We start from the raw sequence: 18,418 nt of genomic DNA on the forward strand, positions 1-18,418 counted from the left end.
GGAATCCAGGCCCTTGGCAGTGAAAGTGCAGACTCCAACCACTGGACCACCAGAGAATTCCCAGCTTTCTATGTTTTGTTCACAGTGCCCATGACCCATCCCCACCCCAAGACTAATATCCAAACTGTCGGGGGACTGGCTATGAGAAAACAGAGGGCAGTCTCTCTCACCAGACTCCTCACACTGGCCTGCAACAGAACTTGCTTCTCTCTCGACATGCCTACAATTATCAGAGCCTCAGAGCAGCTGGCATCAAAGCCTCAAGCTGGAGTCCCCAACACAACTCAACGGTAAGTCAAGCAAATGCTCTAGGATGTGCCATCCAATTCAGTCACCACCAGCCACATGTGCAGGCCAAGTACTTGAGATGTAGCTAGAGGGAACTGAGATGTACTATCAGGATAAAATGCACACAAGACTCTGTAAAACACCCTCTTACAGATTTCATTTTGAGGGGCTCCAAGATCACTGCAGACGGTGACTGCAGCCACAAAAGTAAAAGACGCTTTCTCCTTGGAAGAAAAGCTATGACAAACCTAGACAGTGTATGAAAAAGCAGAGACATTACTTTGCCAACAAAGGTCCATATAGTCAAAGGTATGGTTTTTCCAGTGGTCATGTACAGATGTGAGAGTTGGACCATAAAGAAGGCTGAGCACCGAAGAATGGATCCTTTTGAACTGTGGTGCTAGAGAAGACTCTTGAGAGTCCCTTGGAGATCAAACCAGTGAGTCCTAAAGGAAATCAACTCTGAATATTCACTGGAAGGACTGACGCTGAAGCTGAAGCTACAATACTTGGGCCACCTGATGCATGTGAAGAGCTGACTCATTGCAAAAGACTCATGCTGGGAAAGATTGAAGGCAGGAGGAGAAGGGGGAGACAGATAATGAGATGGTTGGAAGGCACCACAGACTCAATGGATATGAGTTTGAGCAAGCTCTGGGAGTTGGTGAAGGACAGGGAAGCCTAGTGTGCTGCAGTCTGTGGGTTTGCAAAGAGTCGGACACGACTTAGTGACTGAACAACAAGAACTAATGTTTATATGGATCACATTTTGAAATGATACTATTTTCGATATACTGGGTTAAATAAAACTATTAGTGTCATCTGTTTTTACTTTCTTTTGTGAAGTTGCTGGAACACTTTAAATGACCTATGAGGTCCACATCACATTTCCATAGGACAGCGGTACCCTAGAAACTCAGAAAGAAACTTCAGTGTGGTGTGAGGGTCGATGTTCCTAGAGAAAAGCAGAGTGGAGCTGCACTGAGATGGGTGGGGGGTGGAGGGTGGGGTGGGGGGGGTGTTTATTTCATCAGAGAAGGAGAGAAGGGCTTTTCATTTTGGGAGAAACTGCTTTAACTCACTAGCTGATCAGCGGGACCAGGGTGGCAGGAGTAGCCAGATACTAAGTGGGTTTTACTCAGGTGCCCGTTTAGCTCGTCAGCTTTCCAGTCTGCATTGATACACTAGGGGAAGGAATTGGAAGCCTCTGATGTGATCCGTCTCCTGGCCTGTCAGCCCTCCAGGAGGAGAGGGACCTGTGCTTGCCTGGCAAGTCCTTGGTCCAGCCAGCAGCCAGCACAGAGGCATTTTTGTATCTGGGTGAAAAAGTCCAGTAGGAACAACTGCCGCTTCAATGCTGCGGATCTATCCTCTAAGGACTTACTGTCTACTCAGTGTTCTCAAATATCCCATTCAGTTGTTAGAACTACTGCCTGTGTTTCACACAGAAGGAGCCAGAGTCCCCTGGGGGTTAAAAAAGAGGCAGAAAATCACATGGGGTACGAAGAGGAAATCAGGGGTTTGCCTCACCCCCTGCTTCTGTTCCCTGAACCACCACGTTCTTCCTGATTCCAGCCTCTGCTTGGACCTAGGGCTCCACCCCAGGTGCTGGGTCTGGCCCCTTCCAGGGCTGCTGCTGCTGCTGCTGCTGCTGCTAAGTCACTTCAGTCGTGTCCGACTCTGTACTACCCCGTAGCCGGCAGCCCGCCAGGCTCCTCTGTCCCTGGGATTCTCCAGGCAAAAACACTGGAGCGCGTTGCCATTTCCTTCTCCAGTGCATAAAAGTGAAAAGTGAAAGTGGAGTCCCTCAGTCGTGTCTGACTCCTAGAGACCCCATGGCCTGCAGCCTACCAGGCTCCTCAGTCCATGGGATTTTCCAGGCAAGAGTACTGGAGTGGGTTGCCATTGCCTTCTCCGCTCCAGTGCTGGCCACTCCCAATCAATCAGGTACAGCCCGAGTCCCTGCCCAGCACCCAACCTGTGCCTCGGGCTGTGGGATGTAGGAGAAGCATCCACCAGCGGGCTCTCTGAAGGTCTCTGCTGGCTGGGGAGGCGCCACTTGGGTGGGAGGGTTGGCCAGCCGCCCGCGGGGCCTGAGGGCCCTGCCCCTGGCCCAGTCCCCACACGCTGCCTCCCTCGGGGTTTGCATCTGCTCCGAGGGCCTTTGTTGTCCAGGCCTCTGGTTTCTGTTTCACTCGGCAGGTTCTATCTGGCATTTAGATATTATAAATAGCTGCTGCTAGGGTGTGACTTGGGTGGAAACCTGGAGGCTGTACTCCACCCTGAAGGGGAAAAAAGTCTTATTTAATTCATTTTCGGGCTTGGAGGCTTCTAGCTGTTTAGAATGCCAATTAGGTGGCAGCTGCAGGGTTTTTCCTTTCTCTATCCCAAGATGGCCTGTCTGATTTTTCTGGGCCGGTTGACTTAAGCTCTTACAGGAGGATGGGTGGGGCGGGCTTGGCAGGACTCCGGCTGGCTGAGTTTTGCTGACTTTCTGCCTGTGGGTGGGGAGTGGGCACATTTCCACAGAGGAGCCAGCCCTTCCCTGTTTCTTCCATGATTTGGGAGCTTGGGAGAAGAGGAGAGAGGTTTCCCTGAGGGTGGGGAGTGTAGCCAGCCAGTGCCTGAGGAAGCCCCCAGACCAGTGCCCTAACCGATGCCCCCGGAAGAGCTCTAGACCTCCTGGCTCCCACACAACTTGGGTCTCTGCACCAGGAACCCGGCACCCGGCACTGACCGTGCTGCTGTGTAGAGCACATCCACTCTGAAGTGCTGCTTCCTCATCGGTGAAGTGCGGGTTACAGCGCCCACCCAGGATTCTGGGGAGGGTGGTGTGGCCCAACACACAGGCAGCGCTTGGCACAGTGCGTGGCACACAGTGAGGGCCCGCAGATGCCAGCTTTCATATTAGACTGAAACACAAAGCCAGATAACATGCAAAGAACCGTTTCTGAAGTTTCAATGCACCTTACAGGAAGACCAAAGAAATTGCAAGGCTTCCAATTACCAGCTGAATGTTGCTACCTAAAACGATATTTAAAAATGAAAGTACCACATAATAAAATACAAAATATTTACTAATACATAACAGAAAGATCATGACAAGATGAAATGACAGTGAAAAAGCAAAGCAAGTGAGTATGTCAGCAGACAAAAGCAAGAAACATCCAAACACGCATGCTCCAGGAGTCATCACCACTATTAGAATCCTTGGTGTGGGACCTTTTGGCTCCTTCTCTATGTATGTGATGATTTGCATTTGTGTGTGTGTGTGTGTGTGTCTGGGTAGATGGGGACTGAAGCTCTGACGTAGTTAGTGAAAAGAGTAAATGAGTAAGTAACACTTCTCTGTGGACATGCCCAGGGCTCTTAACAGTCTCAGCCCTGTCAGCAGTGGTGACGGCGAGGTTTCCTTAAGGGTCCTCTCTGTGGATTTTTCTCCAGAAAAAGCCAACTGATGGTCCTGTGCAGTTCCTTTGGCCAAGAGACTCTTACCTTTTTGGGACTGCTCAAGAAGAACAGGAAAATTCTAAAGGAGGGCTCAGATTCTGCTGTTTGGCAAGAGGAACTTGAAGTCATTAGAATTAGGGCAAAGATGCGAATATGATGTCATTATTGAACAAATACTGAGTCATCTGTTCACTTCATAAGTAGCTTTGGTTGTGTGATTAATTAGGATGAAAATGTATTGTTCATTTTAAATTAAAACTAGAGTTCATTCCAGAACCTATTGAACTGTATAGTAAGAGGGTAAGACGTGAAGCAGTTCTCCCATTGTCTTCAGATTTGATCAGTTGTGAGACACTATAGGTGTTCAAAGATGGCTGGTTGCCTTTCTCCCCTCTGACCTGCATCCTTCCCTAGCGTGATGGAGGAGGAAAGGAATATGCAGCCCACCTAATGCAGCATCTTAGGTACCCCACTGAGTGAACAATTCAAACCCTATGCATTCCAGGAAAATATGACTATAGAAACTTTGGGGCTTTCTAGGTAATAACACTGGATGCCTTCAGTTCAGTTCAGTTCAGTTCAGTCGCTCAGTCGTGTCTGACTCTTTGTGACCCCATGAATTGCAGCATGCCAGGCCTCCCTGTCCATCACCAACTCCCGGTGTTCACTTAGACTCACGTCCATTGAGTCGGTGATGCCATCCAGCCATCTCATCCTCGTCGTCCCCTTCTCCTCCTGCCCCCAATCCCTCCCAGCATCAGAGTCTTTTCCAATGAGTCAACTCTTCTCATGAGGTGGCCAAAGTACTGGAGTTTCAGCTTTAGCATCATTCCTTCCAAAGAAATCCCAGGGCTGATCTCCTTCAGAATGGACTGGTTGGATCTCCTTGCAGTCCAAGGGACTCTCAAGAGTCTTCTCCAACACCACAGCTCAAAAGCATCAATTCTTCGGCACTCACCTTTCTTCACAGTCCAACTCTCACATCCATACATGACTACTAGAAATACCATAGCCTTGACTAGATGGACCTTTGTTGGCAAAGTAATGTCTCTGCTTTTGAATATGCTGTCTAGGTTGGTCATAACTTTTCTTCCAAGGAGTAAGCGTCTTTTAATTTCATGGCTGCAGTCACCATCTGTAGTGATTTTGGAGCCCAGAAAAATAAAGTCTGACACTGTTTTCACTGTTTCCCCATCTATTTCCCATGAAGTGATGGGACCAGATGCCATGATCTTAGTTTTCTGAATGTTGAGCTTTAAGCCAACTTTTTCACTCTCCTCTTTCACTTTCATCAAGAGGCTTTTGAGTTCCTCTTCACTTACTGCCATAAGGGTGGTGTCATCTGCATATCTGAGGTTATTGATATTTCTCCTGGCAATCTTGATTCCAGCTTGTGCTTCTTCCAGCCCAGCGTTTCTCCGCTGGAGAAGGGAATGGCAAACCACTTCAGTATTCTTGCCTTGAGAACCCCATGAACAGTATAAAAAGGCAAAATGATAGGATACTGGATGCCTTAGGGAGCTCAATTGTACGTTATGTTACCTCTAAGCTCCATGCCTGTGAGTCAGGCTTCTTGGAGAATGTCAGATGAGAGAAGCTTACTGGCTGGCAGGTAATGTAGACATCCCTTTCTTCAGATAGGTCCTTGCCTTGGGTCCTCCACGGCTTATCAAAGTGTTCAGGAGTCTAGCGTCTCTTCTCTCTTCTTCCCTTTCCCTAACTGGAGAGAGCCTCACCATCTCCCAGAACACCACTTAATGCACCCTTCTTCTTGTCTGAATCTTCATTATCAGATGTCAAGATGTTTCATATGGAGACATCAATGCCACTTTTCAGAGAAGTAGTGGCTTAAAACATGAAGATAGAGAAGAATATGAAATAGCTGTAGATAAACACCTTGGTTTCATTCATTCATTCATTGTTTGCCTAGAGAAACACTTCTTAAACCTACATTCTTCATTGTTTCCACCTTGTTTGTTTTGTTGTTTTTTGGCTGTACTGGGTTGTGGTGCTTGGGCTTAGTTGACTTGCAGCATGTGGGATCTTAGTTCCCTAAACAGGGATCGAACCTGTATCCCTTGCACTGGAAGGCAATTCTTAACCACTGGACCACCAGGGAAGTCTCACAACCACCTTTTTCAAGCCACCATCCACTTGGACAGGTGCAAGAGTTTCTTAAATTTTTTTTTTTGCTTTCATTCTTGACTTTCTCCCACCATTCTCATTAAGGTGATCTAAACAACAGTAAGTGAAGTGAAGTGAAGTCGCTCAGTCGTATCTGACTCTTTGTGACCCTGTGGACTGTAGCCCACCGGGCTCCTCCCTCAATGGGATTCTCCAGGCAAGAGTACTGGAGTGGGTTGCCATTTCCTTCTCCAGGGCATCTTCCCAAACCAGGGATCGAACCCGGGTCTCCCACATTGCAGGCAGATGCTTTAACCTCTGAGCCACCAAGGAAGCCCCAAACAACAGTAAACCGCCCCTCAAATCTGATCTTGTCTCTTGGCCCTCGAGCTGAAATTCACTGACTGCCTTTCCCTTTCATCTGTTACTTGGGGGATGAACACTAAACCCTTCAAGGCTATGGCTGCTGCCTGCCCCCAGTGTCAACAGTCCCTCCCTTTCTGTCCTGCAGTGACGCTGGCTATCTTTCAGATCCTCAAATCCACAGCAGTCACCCTTCTTCCCTTCTGAGGCTTTGCCTGGGCTGTCTCCTCCCTTCCCTCCTCACCTCAAATTAACTCATTTACTTTGAATTACAGCTCAAACATCACTTCCTCAAAAAGGCTTTCACAGCCTCCAGCCTTGAACAACTTCCTTGCAATATGTTCTCTTAACACTTGGTAATTGTCTTTCATATCACTTATCCGAGTGATGCTTACATTTTTTTTTCTGGGTAGTTGTTTGTATTCACGAACACTAGTCTGTCTCCCCCTCAGATGACTCATTGCATGAGAGTAGGGGCTGTGCCTGTTTTGCTCACCAATCTATTCTCAGAGCCTAGCACAGAGCCTAACACAAAGTGCGGGATAAATATCTGTCAAATACTTGTATGAATTTGTGGACTGGGCTCCCAGGAGTTTATCATCAGCCAAGAGACAAAAAGATTCTTCAATGCCATCTTCAAATGTTATCTTCATCTTGAAGTTTCCCTGTCCAATCCTTTTCTCTTCTCCACTCTGGGCAGAATCAATCTCTTCCAGTACACGCCCCAGTGCGCTCTGTGTCCTTAGTAATCTCTTCTTGGGCTTGGAGACTTTCCTGTAGCTCAAACGGTAAAGAATATGCCCGTGAGGAAGGAGACCAGGGTTCGATCCCTGGGTTGGGAAGTTTCTCTGGAGGAGGGAGTGGCAATCCACTCCAGTATTCTTGCCTGGAGAATTCCACAGACAGAGAAGCCTGGCAGGCTACAGTGCATGGGGTCACACAGAGTCGGACACAACTGAGTGACTAACACATTATGTCTTAAAAAAATAATCAATTTATTTGTATTGAAGTATAATTGATCGACAACGTTGTGTTAGTTTCACATGTATCTCCTTGGGCTTTTGGAAGAAGACTGGTCTCACCTCATCCACCCCTTTCAACAGGACAGTGCCACCTGGAAGCCTGTATCCATTTCTCGGGGATGCTGTAACCAAATACTGCAAACCAGAAGTCTGAAAGCAAGGTGTCAGCAGGGCCATGCTCCCTCTGAAACATGTGGAAGAGAATCCTTTCTTGCCTCTTCTAGCTGGTGTTTCCCGACTGTCCCCTCCACCTGCCCCACCCCTCTCAGCTGCCTGGGAAAGTCCTGCTGATCCTTCCAGTTCCATGGTGTTCTCTTCAGTGCAGCTGATCTGACCTATCACCAAAGAGAGTCAGTTCCTCCCTCCTGTGCTCCTGCTGAACCTTGCCTATAATGCCGTCATTGTCCTTGTCACTTGTTATCACAATGTTTTCATATCCACTGAATCACAGAATAGTAGATGGTAGCTGCCTTGAGGGCAGGGACTGTGTATCATTCCATTTTTAAGGTCATATCTCTAGCACCCACAGGGTGGTTGGTATGAAAAAGGTAGCCAACTCAATAAGTGATGAATTAATGAATAAATGAGTGGTGAACTGACTAAATGGAATCTGTGCAGGTTGTCAGTAGAGGGTGATGGAGGAAGGCCTCAAGGACCATGAAAAACTGTGTAGCAGGACTCTACGGTTTGAAGACATCAGGAGTCAGTGATCACAATGTAAGCTTGAGTGGAGTTCACAGTAATATTGGCCTGTATAATGTACATTACTGGGCTTGAGGGAGTGAAAGGATTATAGAAAGTAAAGCTATCATTTGTGCAATGAAGTTTAAAAAGAAGTCTCCAGATTACTTTTAATTCAGTGAATGCACAAGAGAATAAAAGTGGGTCCTCTTAGTGGGAAGTGGTTATCTAGAAAAATAACTTGTACAGCCAGCATGGCTATTAACACCATGTTGTAATGATCAGTGTTTTAATGGCAACACTGGAAAAGCATGAAACAGTTTGTGAACAAAATGTAACTCTCCTATCTATCTATCTATCATTTATCTACACACCTAATCTATCATCTATCTACTCCAGAAGATTAGGAAGGGCAGATCTGAGTTTTATGGGGTTCCCTATTATCTCTTAAAATTTTTTTTGATAGCAACAGAAGCCTTCTACACCCAGTGATGACTTGGACAACTTAAGGAAATTACTGTCACAGTCAGGTAATTAAAAAAGTCCCTTGAGCTGCAAAAAGTAGGCTCACTTCAGATTTTAGCATTCCAAGTCCCAAGTAACCATTAAAACTCTGCAGCTGAGCCTTTAGCCTCCCCTCTTCCCATGACTCCGACCGGCCTGGTCCTGGAAACCTGCCCTGGGAAAAGGGGCATGGTCCTTTTCCTCTCCTCTCCCTTGGCCCACCTCCTCCCCTTGCTAGCTGCTGTTTCCCTGCATGCCTGGAGTGAAGCCCAGAAAGGGGAGAGGTAAGGGAATAAGAGTGTTCTCACGTGGCTGGGTGGCCGAAGCCCTCTGGGCCGGCAGCTGGCCTCCACGGGGTGGCCTGGCAGATGATGAAAGCCGGGCCTGGCACGGGCTCTGCAGAGGCCTCCAGCTGGGCCCCTGTCTCCTGTGGCTCCCTTGATCCAGGCTGAAGTTCTCCAGCTCTCTGGGTGGTCTCACGTGACTCCTGCCCCAGTTCCTGGGCTGCCAAAGGTGTAACGGCAAGCCCCTATCTTCTGGGCTCTGTCCGTGCCTTCGGGCCCAAGACCAAGCCACACTAGCTTTCCCACAGGCCCTCATCTGGTCTTGGGACACTCCCCTTGCTCTGTACCAAAGTAACATCCATTGCTAACATTTAAATATCCCTTCCAATGTCCTTGCACTGAAGTCCTATGTATTTTACATTTATTATCTCAATTAATGCTCACAACCACTGATGAGGTGGGTAGAGCTGGCAGACCCCATCCATGGGTATTTATTTAAAACTTCTGTCTGAAGTTCTGTCGTCACAAAACATGGCAGGAACATTTAATTTCATGATTGGTTTTGACTTCAGACATAGGAATCGAGAGATTGAAGCTGTATCTTATTAACAGTTTGACCGTGAATGCACCATCAAGCTTACAGTAAGCTAGGCATAACTCTGGAATGGACTCATGCACACCAGGATTCCCTCTTACACTAAAATTCTGTGACTTAAGACATAATTCTCAAATAAAGAATTACATAGATGTTTGGGGGTGGGTAGGGTAAATCTTTACCTAGTAGACCTTATACTAGTAGATAGTATCTCCATTTTACAGATGAATAAACCAAAGCACAGAAAGGTTAAGCAACACAGCTAGAAAGTGTGAAAGCTGGCACTTAGCCCCGTGTTGGCTGGTTCCAAAGCTTAGTTTCCCTCCCCGTCCTTCAGATCCATTCAGCAATTCACTCTTGTGAATAGGCTAATAGTAGTATGGCTTCCCTTGTGGCTCAGATGGTAAGGAATCCCCCTGCAATTCAGGAGACCCATGTTTGATCCCTGGGTTGGGAAGATCCCCTGGAAGAGGCAATAGCTATCCTCTCCAGAATTCTCGCCTGCAGAATTCCATGGACCAAGGATACAGTCCACGGGGCTGCAAAGAGTCAGACACAGCTGAGAGACTAACACTTTCACTCAAATGGTAGTACCAGATGTCCACAGATTAAAAAAAGTTTCCCGCCCCTTCTCCTCTGTCAGTCGTTCTACATTTGCCTCTCTTTGATGTCTTCCCGTGATGGTGGGAACTCTAGCGCTGGGTATTGTCATTGGGTACAAATCAGTCAGCATTCATCAGGCACGCTGGGCACATCAGAGGGAGCCCTGAACTAGAAAGAGGTTTGGTCTCCATGGGTTAGTGCATGGTCTTGACCTTGGCCTTCCCCTCTGTAATGCGACAAGGATGGATGGTCTCCAAATTTCCTTAAAAGTCTGAAATCTACAATCTGTGGTTCTATCTTTCTTTGGCTCACTATCTGACCTCTGGCACTTCTGGCCTGCCTTTAGCAGGAGGCCAAGAAGAATGGTCGCATGGAGGGGCATCAAGCGGTTTCAATGGATTCAGAGATGCAAAAGGAAAAGGTGAAAACAAGTCAGATGCTGAGGGTCTCCTGTTGGTCCTAGTATTAAAGGCTCAAATGTCAGATGCAAATGAAACACGATTCAAGGGTAAGAGTGGGGATGAAGAAGCTTTCAGATTTGGAGAGTGAACTTGAATCCAACTGACTGGTGAAATGACCCCAACCTGGAATCCCAGTAGGATGGCCTCCAAGAGCTGAACAGGTGGATTTACTCCCGTGCCCATGAACTTCTGCCAGTCGTGGGACAACAGGCATCCCCTAAAAGAGAGAGACTGAGCAAGAAGAAGTATTTGAGAACACATGAATGAATAAGTGAGGGGTATGGCAATAATCCTCCTTGGAATGTCTTGAGCGTCCTTGGCTCTCTGGAAGGATCTTCATATCAGTGCTCCATGTTGAATTGGTCATGGCTGCAACAGGCAGGAAGCCTTTGCTTCTGGCTGTCTGCTAAAATCAAACTTTCCCTTCTTCCTGAGTTGACAATGGTTTCCCTTCTGGAAATCATGTGCACATAGTTGATACAGGATCAGTTCTGGGCTAAGAAAATGGCAGCCAGGACACATTTGGTCCTATGATAAGCTGTGACAGAAAAAAAAACAACAGGGACTTTAAGTTGTAAGCAGGGCAGGCCTTTGCCGAATGGAGGATGCCCCGTGCTCTTTTGCTTTCTCAACAAACTTAGGACACTGAATGCCTTGACTTGCGTTGCTGAGCAGATGTTCTCTCTGTCGCTGATCTATCAGCTTCTTGCTTACTCTGTCAAGGGGGTGGCGCAAAAATAGAAGCTGCAAGGGAGGAGCCAGCAGTGACAGGGAAGGAAACGGAGCCTCTGAGAGATCAGGAGCTGAGGGACAATGACCCAGAGTTCAGCGGAAAGGGGCTTCTGAGGGAGCAGCTTTACATCCTATTCAGCTCAGTTTTAACAAGGGAGAAAATTTGTGCAGCCACAGATCATTTGCGTTTCCAAGAGCAAAAGCCACACTGAGTTGAAGATACACTTTGCGCTGGAGAGGCAGTCCCCGTACTCATGCCCCAGATATGTCTGTCCTACCCAAGGGAAGTTGTCCAAAAAGTTCATGAACTTTTCAACGACATGGGTCCCTTGATGCCAGGACTTCTCTCTCTCTCTCTCCTTCCTATTTCCCCTTCCAGACCAGCTGCGTGTCTGTCACTTCAACTCAGGGCAGCCATCTGGAACCTTCCATACTAGATAAAATCTCCACCTCAAATTAAAAGTGGTCCTTTCCTACTTACTCAGAGTCCTGGTTTCAGGATGGCTGAGGAAGATCGTTCAATGGCAGTGTGATGTGAAGATTTCCTGAGGATTTCAATTACCCCGTCCCCTCTACCCTTCATGATAAAGGTTAATCATGGGGAAACGAAAACACACTGTCTGATGAGAAGTGAGGGATGGGTCAGACGGCACCCGCAGAGGCTGGCTGAGATTTCAATTTCTTACTGTAATGAAAACTGCATTTCCATTAACGGCTGCTGTAGAAATTATTTACCGAGAGTCACCTGTGATAGCATCACCCAGCAGATCATGTGGTGAGGACTGGCTCATCTAAGGATGGCAGCAGGGGCATCTACTCATTATTAAATTCCACACAGTCCCAGGGATGCTGCAAATGAGCAAAGGTGGCACTTTGGTGTGAGTGAAACTGGAGGTCCCAGGACATAATATGGTGATTTTAAAATGTATCCTTCTCCTACCCTTTTCCTGTGACCTTTCCCCGTCTGATTTGAACTCCTGATTTTATGCATGTGTTCCACAGGACTCAAGATATAGGTCAATATTAATACATAGCAAGCAGTGCTAGGTTCAAAATACCTACTAGGTATCATACTAGTGTACCTCATACAGGGTCCGTCTTGTCAAAGGTATGGTTTTTCCAGTGGTCATGCATGGATGTGAGAGTTGGACTATAAAGAAAGCTGAGCACCAAAGAATTGATGCTTTTGAACTATGGTGTTGGAGAAGACCCTTGAGAGTCCCTTGGACTGCAAGGAGATCCAACCAGTCCATCCTAAAGGGAACCAGTCCTGAATATTCATTGGAAGGACTGATGCTGAAGCTGAAGCTCCAATACTATGGCCACCTGATGTGAAGAACAAACTCATTGGAAAAGACCCTGATGCTGGGAAAGATTGAAGACGGGAGGAGAAAGGGACGACAGAGGATGAGATGGTTGGATGGCATCACTGACACGATGGACATGAGTTTGAGTAAGCTCCAGGAGTTGATGATGGACAGGGAAGCCTGGTGTGCTGCAGTTCATGGGATCACAAAGAGTCGGACATGACTGAGCGACTGAACTGAACTGATCCCTCATATGTTCAATAACCCTGGAGACTGACCTCCAGCATCCATTCTTCTCTTCTTCCTTAATAATAAAATTGCACTTTTTTTTTTTTTTGGTAGCTAGGTACATGACTTCCTTCAGTAAGTACATAGCCCAGTTTTTCTTGCGTGTTTTTCTGTGCATGCCCATGTGGTCAATGGGATATAAGCAGAAGTGCTGTGTACAAGTTTCAGGAAGCATCCCTAACAGGGACAAACATGCCTTTTTCTGCCTTTTCCCTTCTATGCTGACTGGAATATGGACATGATTGCTGGATGTGAGCAACCATTTTAGATCAAGAGGTTGACATTGTTGACAATGATAAAGTACCATGAAGAAGTTGCAGTCCCTGAAAATTGTGAGAGAGAATTTTGTGTTTTTTGGTCATCTGCGACTGAACCTATCCTACCAGAAACACACTGCAAAAAGGTAGTAGAATGAGGTGTTGGAAGGGTTGGGCTTGAGGATCAGACATCCCTGGTTAAAATCTTGTCTGTTTTACATTTGCCAGCCTTATAACCTTATGCAAGTTACTTCACTGCTGTGTCTGAATTTTCATTTGTAAAATCAGTATAAGTAAAACCTCAATGGATTTAGGGGAGCAAGTTAAACTATATAATATACTTAAAATTTTTAGCATCATGCCTGGCACAAGATAAGTGCATTAAAAATGGTAGATATAGTTATTCTCATATTACAGATGAGGAAAATCTCATCAGACCTCAGAGAACAAACCTCAGAGAAGTAATTTCCCCAAGACTGTGCAGATAAATAATTTAGAGAATTAGATGCAGAAGCCCCTGGGGCTTGTAATTCTTCCTTGACATTAACCATTGTCGATATCTAGACGAAAAACAGGGAAAAAGTGAACTCTTCTTGCTTGCTAGTTAGCACATCTACATACAGACATACACACACGCAGCTCAGCTATTTCTCTGAAAAGAGAATTATTATTCTCACAAATGAATCTGCTGAAATGGGAATGTTTATGTATTTGAACTACCATATGCCAATATCAGAAATTCAGTACAAAGTTTCCAGCAGGCTAGGTTGCTGTCTTCTCACTCTGCCAGGTCACCAACTGGCGATCTGTGACTTTAGCACATTTTGTCTCTCCTTGCACATGTAGCTCACTTTTTTTTTTTTTTTTTTGTAGCTCACTTTTTAATTTGCAGATGAATTGAACTCCGAGATCTCAGTCCTCAGTGTTCCAAGCCTGTACCAATGGTGTCCTTCTACCCATGACTTTCCATGAGACCAGGGCTGAGGTTGGATAGGACTGTTATATAGCAGCTATGGGCTCATCATGACAAGGATGGGTTCAGTGGTTTGTCAATTGAGGTGGACGATTTAAGGAGGCTGTGAGCAGCATAAAGGCAGTGGCTGTCTGTTTAGTTCAACAATGCGTCCTCACCCATTTAGGCCCAGTCGTTATGTAGTGCATGATCTTTGAATCTATGGGAGCTCCAGGATCACCACCAACAAACAGCCTTGAATGAATCTGTAACCTGGCAGGACCCTAATGGGCCTTCCCGGAACAAACCCCTCCCCTATATCCTCTGCTGTAGCTCCTCTCTGAAGAAGCTGCTGCTACTGCTAAGTCACTTCAGTCATGTCCAACTCTGTGCGACCCCATAGACAGCAGCCCACCAGGCTCCCCCGTCCCTGGGATTCTCCAGGCAAGAATACTGGAGTGGGTTGCCATTTCCTTCTCCAATGCATGAAAATGAAAAGTGAAAGTGAAGTCGCTTAGTCGTGTCCGACCCTCAGCGACCCCATGGACTGCAGCCTTCCAGGCTCCTCCATCCATGGGATTTTCCAGGCAAGAGTACTGGAGTGGGGTGCCATTGCCTTCTCCGCTCTGAAGAAGCTAGATAATAGTATTTGATGCATATTTCCTGCGTTGTTTTACAGATGTGAAAATTAACTGCAAGATGAGATGGTTGGATGGCATCACCGACTCAATGGACATGAGTTTAAGCAAGCTCTGGGAGTTAGTGATGGACAAGGAAGCCTAGTATGCTGCAGTCATGGGGTTGCAAACAGTTGGACATGACTGAGTGACTGAACTGAACTGAACTACTTGATGATCAAATGTGAGCACATGGACCCCAAGCCTACAAGTGCCTAAGAAGTGACAACATTAATCCCTGTGACACTGCTTCATTACCATACCATCAACCAATCAGAGAATTGTGCATGAGCTGACTGCATACCCTGGGTCTCTCCTCCCTCAATTGGCCTTTAAAAAATGCTTTGCTGAAACCCATTGGGGAGTTGGGTGTTTTCAGCACTAGCTGTCCTGAATTCCTTGCTTGGTGCCCTGTAACAAATGTTGCGCTTTCTTTCACCACAACCTGGTGTCAGTAGATTGGCTTTAAGGTGCATAGATGAGTGGATTCCAGTTTGGTTTGGTAATAAATTAAGCCACTGAATTGATATAGGATTCCCCATCAGGGCCCAGGTATGGGGGGCACTTCCCCAGATTTGTGCACCACACCCCCCCAACCCCTGACACCCAATCCCACCATTTAAAAAATACTTATTTATTTGGTTGCACTGGGTCTCAGTTGCAATACCTGAGATCTTTGATCTTCATTGTGGCATGTGGGATCCAACTCAGGCCCTCTGCATTGACAGCAAAGGAGTCTTATCCACTGGACCACCAGGAAGTTCCAATCCCACCATTCTAATAGCACTCCTTCTTCCTTATAGAGAATTTCCTGCCATGGACTGTTTTTTGAAGTGTGTGGTGGTGGAGGATTGTTGGATGCTTGGAAACAGGGGGCCAGATTCTCTGGGAACTTTGAGCAATGGCTGCGAGGTTGGGGGAGCCATTCATCACGGGACCTGGGTGGTAGCGGGACTACACAGCCCTACTCTGAGTTTTGCAGGGTTTCTTCTGTCTATTTTTCCACCCTGGACTTCTGACCCCCATGGATTCCAATGTGCCATAAAGTCTTTGAACAATTCCCAGCTCCTTCGTTTCTTAAGATAGTTTGCAAACAAAATTGCAAGAGGGATTTCACTGATAATCTTTGTCCTCACTGATAGGCTTAAGATTATTTGGTAAATTTCCAAATAGCCATTTAGGAGCAGCAGAGAGATGTTGTACAGTCAAGGTCAGTATTTTTCAATTTGAAATATGGAGACTGAAGTCATTGGAGAAGGTGAGAGTGACTGTTTCTGAAATGATGATTAGGATCAAGTGTTTGGCACTGGAAAAGTTGGAGAGAAGGGAGTTGAAGGTTGGATCCATGGCTAAATATGGTGCCAACACCAAGTTTTACAGTTGCTGATGCATTTTTCTCATCAGCAAAGAATGTACGTTGGCAGATTTCTCTCTGGCCCTCGCAGCATGGTTATTGCTCTGCAGCTTCTTCAAATGCAGTGATGATTCTGGGTCATTTTTTCAATTTTGAAATTGTGGGTGTAGCCATGGCTGTTTCCAGATGGAGAATAGTGGAACCCTGAACAGAGTTGAAACGTTATCAGCCATGATTTCTCTGATCCAGCTGAATTAAGAAAGCAGGTCCTTGGGGGTTTTCCACACTCATGAAAGGAATCAGGCTTTCATTCTACACTATGTATGATCTTCTCCAACAAGAATGCATATTCATTGTTTGCATTACACCAGAAGATATTCCTATTGTGTTTTATGGTTTGTTTGGTTTTTTTGGTCTTTGAATCATTTTTGCTGGAGAAGACTCTTGAGAGTCCGTTGGACAGCAAGATCGAACCAGTCAATCCTAAAGGAAATCAACCCTGAATATTCATTGGAAGGACTAATGCTGAAGCTCCAAAACTTTGGCCACCTTATGTGAACAGCAAACTCATTGGAAAAGACCCTGATACTGGGAAAGATTGAGGGAAGGAGGAGAAGGAGGTGACAAAGGATGAGATAGATGGATGGCATCACTGACTCAATGGACATGAGTTTGAGCAAGCTCTAGGAGATAGTGAAGGACAGGGAAGCCTGGCATGCTGCAGTCCACAGGGCTGCAAATAGTGGGACACAACTTAGCAACTGAGCAACAACAACAATACCATGAATATAATGATTGCTTCATAAGCCAACATTAGTAGCATAATTTCTGTTGGAGTCATTAGCCTCCTTCTTCTTCATCTTTTGCTAAACTCATTGAAGAAAAAAAAGACAAAGGAGAAAGGCAGATGGAGACCAAACTATCATCTTTCTGACTGATAAAGCTGACATGGGAGAAGGTAGAATACATCTGTGGGCAAACGGATCTCCTAATTGTGGGGCCAAATATTGGCAGGACTGCCCATCTGGCCACAGGCAGAGCTGGACCACCACTGGCCTCCGCATAGGGTGGGGTGAGTGAAGATTTCCTGCTCTGCTTCCCGTGGGATGGAAAGCCATCTAGAGCATGTCTTTTTTGCTATTTCCTAAAAGGAAGAAGAGATAGGAAGGGGCCAGGCCTTCAGGCTCAGTTTCTCCCTGCAGGTTCACCAATCAGGGAAGTCCCTCCACCTCCTGGGAGGAGTGAGTGGGGGCTGCAGGAAGACCGCTGTGCTAAGGGGGCACCCACCACAGGGACAGGAGCACCTTGTCTCCAACAGTCTTCAATGCTAAAGGCTAGTACAGTCGGCATTTTCTACTCATCATCTTTAGTTTCTATTCTTCTCACCTCTGCACTGCCCCTTGATCACCCTAATTTGAGCAAGAGAGAAAAACTATATTGTAAACAGAGCACTGAACTGGGTGTCAGGAGCCCTGGATCCTGGTTGGGGTGCATGGGTGAGGCACATTGGCTCTCCAGGGCTGGATTTCCTGGAGTCTTTTTTTGTCCGCAGTCTGAGGTGTAGGAGATGTTGCCCTTTGTTAGGCAAGTCCTCTGATCTGGTTCCTATGACTCCCCTGGGAAACTTGCCTCTTCTCAACATTCAACTTCTTTTTTCTCAATTTGGTTCCTTCCGTTGGCTTTTTGACGTAAGGTCTTTCCTACTTAAACACAATATCCTCCATTGTCTTACCCTCTTCCAGTAGCTTCCCTATCTCTGTGCCTTCTTCTTTGTTTCAGTACGTTGTTAGAATGTACCACCTCCCCTCATCCACCCTTCAAAGCAGCCCGGCTTTTGACCGTCACAAGTGGCCAGTGATATCACACAGCTCAACCCCGTGGACACTTCTGTCCTGTTGTATCTGATTTCTCACCATCGCTGCTTTTCAGAAATCTCATTTCTCTTGGTTTTCCTGACACAATACTTTCTGGGTTATCTGCCTTTGAAGGCTTATTTTCTTCTCATCAGCTGGGTCCTGGAATTCTGTAATCCCTAGATCCTTCACTAGTTTTCCCTCTATTCTTTCACTGTGAAAGAATGATTAGGCAACTTATTTATTCATTCAGTTCATTTTTATGAGCAACTATTATGTGGTTAGCACTATCCTTGGAGAAGGAAATGGCAACCCACTCCAGTGTTCTTGCCTGGAGAATCCCAGGGATGGGGGAGCTTGGTGGGCTGCCGTCTATGGGGTGGCACAGAGTCGGACACGACTGAAGCGACTTAGCAGCAGCAGCAGCAGCAGCACTATCCTAAGTACGGAGAATTCAACAGTGGGAAAAACCCCCAATTCTCTGCTTTGATGAAGCTTACATCATATAAGACAAGAGAGTCAGCAAATACATAAGTGAATAAATATATATCAGCCATTATAAGTCCTATAAAAACAACAAACAAATTGGGAAGAGGGAATAACTGCCTCTGTGTGTGTGTAGA

The sequence above is a fragment of the Bos taurus genome, chromosome 6 (genome assembly GCF_002263795.3).
Source record: "Bos taurus isolate L1 Dominette 01449 registration number 42190680 breed Hereford chromosome 6, ARS-UCD2.0, whole genome shotgun sequence".
Classification (NCBI taxonomy): Eukaryota; Metazoa; Chordata; class Mammalia; order Artiodactyla; family Bovidae; genus Bos; species Bos taurus.